Source organism: Calonectris borealis, chromosome 1 (assembly GCF_964195595.1).
Source record: "Calonectris borealis chromosome 1, bCalBor7.hap1.2, whole genome shotgun sequence".
In the NCBI taxonomy this organism is placed as follows: Eukaryota; Metazoa; Chordata; class Aves; order Procellariiformes; family Procellariidae; genus Calonectris; species Calonectris borealis.
The window spans coordinates 83,350,164-83,358,375 of record NC_134312.1 but is presented as its reverse complement, the minus strand read 5'-3'; positions in this window follow the sequence as shown (position 1 = coordinate 83,358,375).

The following is an 8,212-nucleotide window of genomic DNA, read 5'->3' as shown; positions in this document are numbered from 1 at the left end:
TGCCAATTCAAACATTCAAAAGCTAGGAAAAACTGGAAGTGAAGTGCATATTGTTAATAATTTGATCCTTAACTTTTTTTTCTGACTGCAAGCTTTTTTCCATAAGACCCTAACTGTAAATAAGTAGTCTCATTAGTGCTCATTTAATGTATGTGGCCCTAATCTTGATTTATTGCATGTTACTCATCCTACTGTGAAAACGATAGTATTTCTGAGCTGTTTCACAAGTGTACATAGAGTATAGAGATATGCAATTATCATGATAGTCCTGCATAGCTAATAAGCAGTTTCCATTTTCAGATGGCAAACTGAGGCAGAAAAAACTCAAAGATAATGCTGTAATGTTAGGTGCCAGTGCTGGGAATGCTTAGCATAAGGTAGTGATTTTTATTTTTTTTCCCATTAAAAGCACAGCTTTTTCAGTGGCTTCAGTTGCACCACAGACCGCTCCTACAGGATCTTAATCCAGACAACCATTGGATGGAGAACATGCAGGTGATGAATACCCATGAAAAGTTTGCTTTAAGCAGCCTGCTCCACATCAGATAGGAATACTGCAATTTGCGAAGTGCCGAAGGTCCTTTAAACATGTGGACTCGAGGCTCGCGCTTAACACCTTTGTGCGGGGTGTTGCTCGAAGCGGCGTGGGAAGAGGGGGCTGTTGTTTTCCACCCTCCCCACAAGGGGTCACTGGCAGAGCAGAAAGCGGCAATGGTCTTGAAGCGCGCTGGGTGCCTCTACTTTTTGCAGCCTGTCTCCTGCTGAGGCTTTGCCATTTCTCATCTCTGTTCCTTGCCCGCACGCAGCCAGAAGGCTGTCCAGAAAGGGATTTTCAGGTCAGGCCCAAAACTGCATTGACCAGTTTAGGTACAGTGGCATAATAATCCATGGCACTGGGTACCATCTCTGGCTGAAAGGGAACCTGCTTTGGTCCTTTCCCGGCACATAGTCTAATAATCTATAGCCCATCTTCAGCCTGCTCTAAAGGGTCTTGTGAGAAAGTAGACCCTTGGCAGCATCTGTTTATGGACCAGCTGAATTATTTGCATGGCCATGTGAGTGTGTGTGTGCACTCAGGAGACAGATGGTTAGGGACCAATAAGGGCTGAAGAGTTGGTGATGGCAGAGTTGTGTTAGATATATGATATATGTGTATATATCTCTGCATGTGTGCATGTACATAGATATGTATATATACATGCCCCACCCTACCTTGGACAGTCTGATGGAAAGTATATGCATTTCCCTGGGACTGAGAAGAAAAAAGGAAACAGTGCATAGGTGTCACTAAAACATCACTTCTCACTTTTGGCATTCGGCTAGCCTGAAAAGAAAAAGTGACACTTCTGCTCAATGTAGTTAACTTGGTTCATATGTTGCCTTGGGGCACCAGTATATCTTGGCTGATGTGAAGAGAAATTGTAAGGAATAGGAGAATATCGTGAGAGATTGTTCTAATGGTAATGGTTGTCTTCATAAAAATTAGAGCACCTCTATATTTTGAGTTCATGTGGGAAATACTAATAGCTCTTATCTTTTATTGGGAAGGTAACCGCTAGTGTAATTTTTCAGTATGAAGGGAAGTAGGTATGGAGGAAGGAGAAGGAGATAGCAAAAGCAAAAAACTTAACCCACCTGGCTTTTTTAGTTCCCCGTGCAAGTAGGACTGGAGGGTACTTGCATTTTAGGAACAGCTTGTGTGGGTGGGAATACTATCTGCATCTAAGGGTGGAGAGAAGGATTTGGACCTTATGTTTCTTCAAAGACTGTATGTATCCTAAGCAGTTAGGACTCTGGTTTGGACTTACTGCTAATTATGTGCGTATTTATGCTGAAAATATGATAACTCTTAAATTACGCTGTTCGTAGTGTATCGCTCCAAGTTGGAACAGGTGACTTGCATAGAATTAAACCTTCCTGTCTGTCTGCTGCTTTATTCTTACCTCTTAATTTTTCTTTCTTGTCTTACTTGGAAAGCCTTAAAACTTTCTTGGGTCGTTTGGAGGGCAGATGGTTAATGACTGAGAAGAGCATTCACACTGGCAGTAATTATTCTGTAGTTACCTCTCTCTCCCTGTGTTTTCTGTTCTGCCTTTCCCCCTGTCCTAAGTGATATGCATAGATATGCATTATATTAAATGAGGAGATCAGAGGACTGCTGTATTTAAAGGAATTCAAAGTGTTATAAGAACTCACGAGTAATTCATGATAGTGTTACTGCAGCCTCTTTGAGGTATAGAGGCAAAAGGTGAAGGACACTGATGAAATGGCAAAGGAAAGCTGGTGCCTGAGCTGAGAATAGAGTGACAGTGTGCTGCTATGGCTTCTTTCTATCCTTTTAATGACTAATTATAGCCTGGGACTCACTCACCCTAAACACTGTTCTTTCTTGAAAAAGCTTACAAAGGTGGTAACATCAAAATTTTTGTAATAAACAAATGATACCTTTTGGAGAAAATTCTGAATGAAGCTAGTTCTGGATTCCTGTAAATCTCTACTTTTGCTTTCCTTTGTGCTTTCTTAGGCCTGTTTTGACACACATTTCTATTTTGGTTTATAAATGAGCAACAATAAAGTACAGCTGATCCACTTCCAAGATTTTGGAGAGTGGTTTAAGTTAATGGGCAAAGGTTGTTTGATTGTGGTGTTTTTTTGGTTTTTTTTTTTTTTTGGGGGGTGGGGGGGGAAGGTGGTAAAAACTAGAAAATGGAAATCGGCTTTCTCATTGTCACTAGGGAGTCTCATCGAGCTCCCAGGGATTTTGTTGCTGGAATCCTGATTTGGAGCAGGGCATAGAGTGTCCAGTTTGAGAAACGTGTATAGCAACGCGTGTACATTGGTTTACCGTCTGTATTGCTATAGTCTTGATTAGAATTAAATCGGCCAGTAATCAGAGCTACTGCTTGGCAAATGCTTTTCTAGGTTTTCCAGCTCGTCTGTAACTTTACTGGCCCACATTTATCCTCTGGGCTGATAAAACTCATTAAAAAGGCATTAAATACTTTCCTTCAAAGTTTTATGATTTGTGTGTATATATGTATATATGATAGGGTTTTTTTAATCCTTCCGCTTTTCTGGTGTAGTACAAGAAAGTATGACTCACAAGGAAAAAGGAAGGAGATAAAATAATGGCTTCTGCAGAACAATTAGAAAAATAGGAATGTAAATTTTTGGGACAAGGTTTATCATGGCTGTATTTGTACTCTGTTCATCTTCTTATGCCACTACTTTTTCCTCTACATAGAGGGGAAAAAAACCAAACAAACCATGAGAAACCATAGAATGGTTTGGGTTGGAAGGGACCTTTCAAGATCACCTGGCAGGGACATCTTTCACTAAATCGGGTTGCACAAAGCCCTGTCCAACTTGACGTTGAACACTTCCAATGATGGGGCATCCACAACTTCTCTGGGCAAGCTCTTCCAGTGTCTCACCATCTTCATCGTAACTTTTTTTTTTCCTTATGTCTGACCTAAACATACCTTCTTTCAGTTTAAAACTGTTGCCCGTTGTCCTGTCACTACAAGTTCTGGCAAAAAGTCTTTCTTCATCTTTCTTATCAGCTCTCTTTAAGTATTGAAAGCCTGCAATAAGGTCTCCCCGAAGCCTTCTCTTCTCTGGGCTGAACAACCCAAACTCTCTCAGCCTTTCTTCATAGGAGAGGTGTTCCAGCCCTCTGATCGTTTTCATGGCCCTCCTCTGGACCCGCTATAACAGGTCCATGTCTTTCTTGTACTGGGGACCCCAGAGCTGGATGCAGTACTCCAGGTGGGGGTCTCATGAGAGCAGAATAGAGGGGGAGAATCACCTCCCTCCACCTGCTGGCCACACTTTTTATGCAGCCCAGGATACAAAACAGGGAGGTTAACAAAATCTTGGGCGGGGACCATCCCTTTCTACTCCAGTTCCAATGCACTGTCCTGTACTGGAAGGTGTCCCTAGGAGCCTGCCCTGGGCAGTGCTCAGTTTCTACCATGGAGGGCAAGAATTCTTGAGTTTGGCAAAAATGCCACCGACTCCAGCTAGTATGGGAATCTTGCTCAGTGTTGCCTTGTTAGCTGTGGAGGGTGCTGAGTGTGCTCACCAGCAACCCCCAGAAATTCTGCATCTTAGAAATTGTTTCCCCTCCCTCCTTTCTTCAGTGTATCACAGTGGTATCTGTGCTGTGATACAAGACCAGTAAAGAATCATTCTTTGATCCTGAAAGTGGGTGGAATAGTACAGCTCTTGTAGGCATGCTTCTCTCCTATCTCCTGTCCACTCTAGTACACCCAAACCATGCAGAAAACATTCTTATTTCCAGAGAAGTATTTTGTTGGTACTTTTAACCAAATATTGAGTTTTTTAAAACATAAATATTTTAAAACACACAGTATTTAAATACGATTGTAGTATGATTGTAATATTAATCAAGGTATTCCTATGCATTTACAATGCATAGTACAATCCTTGCTGTGGTTTAACCACAAGATGTACAGTACAAGGTGTTCTTTGCTTCCTCCGGTTCTGGTTTTGGTTTCTTTTCATGGCTCTAAAACGGGCTGTGCATAGTATTTCAGCTGTCATCTGAGCAGAGTTTACAGCAAACAGACTTACCTTGCTGTGTGTGGTGGCATGCGAATCCTGAACTGCCCTACCTTTTCCTCCTAGCATTGCACACTGTAGTTAATTTGATGGCAATTGTTCATTTCCTGTTTTACTGTTTACTGGACTTCACAATACAATCTGCTATGTGTGTGGTGGCACGCGAATCCTGAACTGCCCTACCTTTTCCTCCTAGCATTGCACACTGTAGTTAATTTGATGGCAATTGTTCATTTCCTGTTTTACTGTTTACTGGACTTCACAATACAATCTGCTATGTTCTTGCTAGCTTAGTTTTTTCTTTCCCAGGATGAATCTCATTTTGTCATTTTTTCTAGCCCTGTTTCTGTCCTGAGGTCCTTTATTTTTCCGTTTCCTGGATTTCCATAAAATTTCAACAAAAGCATAATCTGTATGTTTTGTGAAAGTACTGTTGTCTTGTCTTTGTAAGTGTTCATGAAGAAAGTAAAATTGAATTTTTTTTTTAAAAAAAAAAAACAACCAACCTAATGTGATGCTGGGATTCATCTTTTTATTTGTTTCCCTGCTCCCTCCCATCCCTGCCTCCCCTCCCCCCCCCAAAAAAAAGAAAAAAAAACAACCCAAAACCAAAAAAAGGTTCGGAAAGTCTAAAAGAAGCAGGAATATCTTAGAACAGGTAAGCACACTTTCTTTTATGCATCAGGAAAAAAAATCAGATTAATTACCATTATTCCTTTCCATTTGAAGGTCAGCTTTTTAGCACGTATGAATCAAACAACCTACTGGCATGTCTAAGTTGTGTATTCTTGGAGCTGTAAAAAACCCTAACCAAAACAAACTATTCCCTTGTATATTTTTTTCATGATTCCTTTGTATTGTTGATGAAATGCAGGGCGTGTGATTTTCTGGCTTGGCCAGCGTCATTGAGCAGAAGTAGGTGCAGTGTTTTGCATACAGAGTTACCTCTATGTTATCATGCAAGACCCTGTGCCTTGATGAAGTTTTATTTACTGGTGTGGTTGTATCCCATGACTTTTCTTTACCATGGACTTGCTGGTCTTGGCCAGCAGCAAATTTTGACAACAGCAACTTGTTGATTTTGGCAATAGAGGGTTCATGTTCCTTGCTTTAAAACTATTGAGCTTGCTTGTCTCAAGATTATGCCTGAACCTGGCTATTGCAAACTGAGTGTGCTTGGGGAGATGCCCCTCAGCTTCTGGTCCCTGGTCAAAGCAGTCTGCACTGTGAGATAGAGAACCCAGACTTGTCAAGAGCAGAAACCTGGTGCTATAATTGGCTTTATTTGTCCAACTGCCTGCAGCTGAGGAGACTTTCAAGTGTGGCTGTTGGGAAGGTTGAGAGCAAAGGTGACTACAAGCTACTTACAGAAGCCTACTCGGTGGTAAGGGAGTCAGATGCGTGGAGAGGAGTCAGTTTGGCTCTCTAGCAATACAGTGTTGGGAGCTCTGTGAAGCTACTATCACCTTCTGTTTGCAAGCTATTCCTGGAACTCCTGCATCCCTTCAGCCAGCAGTGCACGTGGTAAGTCAGTCTTTTGATTCCTTGCTATATAAAAAGTTGTCCCTGGGAGTTAGAGAATCGGGAAGGTTGTCCAAGCTTCCTTGGCCTGGGGTGTTTTGTAAACAGGGGCTTCAGAGAGCAGCTGAAGGATTTGCACCTAAAGAAGTGTAGTTTCTTCTAGATTTGCATCTTGTGTTTGGTTTCTCAGCTGTCTAACAGGGCATCAATACTTCATTTCGTCCCTGTTATGGTGTTTGTGATGTGTCTATGCCAATGAATGAACTGGTGTGTAAGGCTTAAACTTATGCTGTAGTCCTTCTGTAAGTGAGTAAATAGCAGGGTCTCTTCTCTGTGAAGTTGCCTATGTCTTCGGCCAACAGGATCGGGACTTATTAGGGGAAGGGCAGATAAAAAGGAACACATACACATTCTGTAGATATAATTTTCTTAGGCTGGCAGTGAGGAGGTTGCAGAAAGAAATCCTGAAGCGATCAAACGGGACTTCAGGGCACTGGGGCAATTGGTGGAAGGATCAGGAGCACAGGTAGTGTTTTCCTCAATCCCTTCAGTGGCAGGGAGGAATACTGAAAGGAAGCAGGAAACAGGAACAGGAAAACTCACCTGATGAACATGTGGCTTAGGGGCTGATGCCATCGGCGGAATTTTGACTTCTTTGATCATGGGGAGGTTTACACGGCACCGGGCCTGCTGGGGACAGATGGAGTTCAGCTGTCTCATAGGGGGAGAAGGATTCTCGCTTATGAGTTGGTGGGGCTCATCGAGAGGGCTTTAAACTAGGTTTGAAGGGGGAAGGGGATAAAACCAGGCTCACTAGAGAAGAGCCTAGGGGTGGCACGCCAATGTTGGGGGTGAAATCGGTAGCCCAGCTCAAGTGCATCTACACCAATGCACGCAGCATGGGCGGCAAACAGGAGGAGCTGGAAGCCATTGTGCAGCGGGATAGCTATGACTTAGTCGCCATCACAGAAACATAGTGGGATGACTCTCATGATGGGAGTGCTGCAATGGATGGCTATAAGCTCTTCAGAAGGGACAGGCGAGGAAGGAGAGGCCGTGGGGTGGCCCTGTATGTTAGGGAGTGCTTCGATTGTCTAGAGCTCAATGATAGTGATGATAAGGTCGAGTGCTTATGGGTAAGGATGAGGGGGAAGGCCAACAAGGCAGATATCCTGCTGGGAGTCTGTTACAGACCACTGAACCAGGATGAAGAGGCAGATGAAGCATTCTACAAGAGGCTGGCAGAAGTCACACAATCGCTAGCCCTTGTTCTCATGGGGAACTTCAACCTTCTGGACGTCTGCTGGAAATACAACACGGCAGAGAGGAAGCAGTCGAGGAGTTTCCTGCAGTGTGTGGAAGACAACTTCCTGATGCAGCTGGTAAGTGAGCCTACCAGGGGAGGTGCCTCGCTTGACCTGCTGTTTACAAACAGAGAAGGACTGGTGGGAGATGTGGTGGTTGGAGGCTGTCTTGGGCTTAGTGACCATGAAATGATAGAATTCTCAATCTCCCAAGAGTCTCTCAAGAGTCCCTTGGGAGACAGTCCTGAAGGGCAAAGGGGTCCAGGAAGGCTGGACGTTCTTCAAGAAGGAAGTCTTAAAGATGCAGGAGCGGGCTGTCCCCATGTGCCGTAAGAAGAACGGGCGGGGAAGACGACCGGCCTGGCTGAACGGGGAGCTTTTGCTGGGACTCAGGAAAAAAAAAAAGGGAGAGTTTATCACTTGTGGAAGAAGGGGCAGGCAAATCAAGAAGTGTACAGAGATCTCGTTAGGTTGTGCAGAGAGGAAACTAGAAAGGCAAAAGCCCAGCTAGAACTCAACCTGGCCACTGTCTTAAGAGACAACAAAAAATGTTTTTACAAGTATATTAATGACAAAAAGAGAGCCAAGGAGAATCTCCATCCTTTATTGGATGTGGGGGGGAACATTGCCACCAAGGATGAGGAAAAGGCTGAGGTACTTAATGCCTTCTTTCCATCAGTCTTTAATAGTCAGAGCAGTTATCCTCAGGGTATTCAGCCCCCTGAGCTGGAAGACGGGGGAGCAGAATAAACCCCCATAATCCAAGAGGAAGCAGTTAACGACCTGCTATGCCACCTGGATGC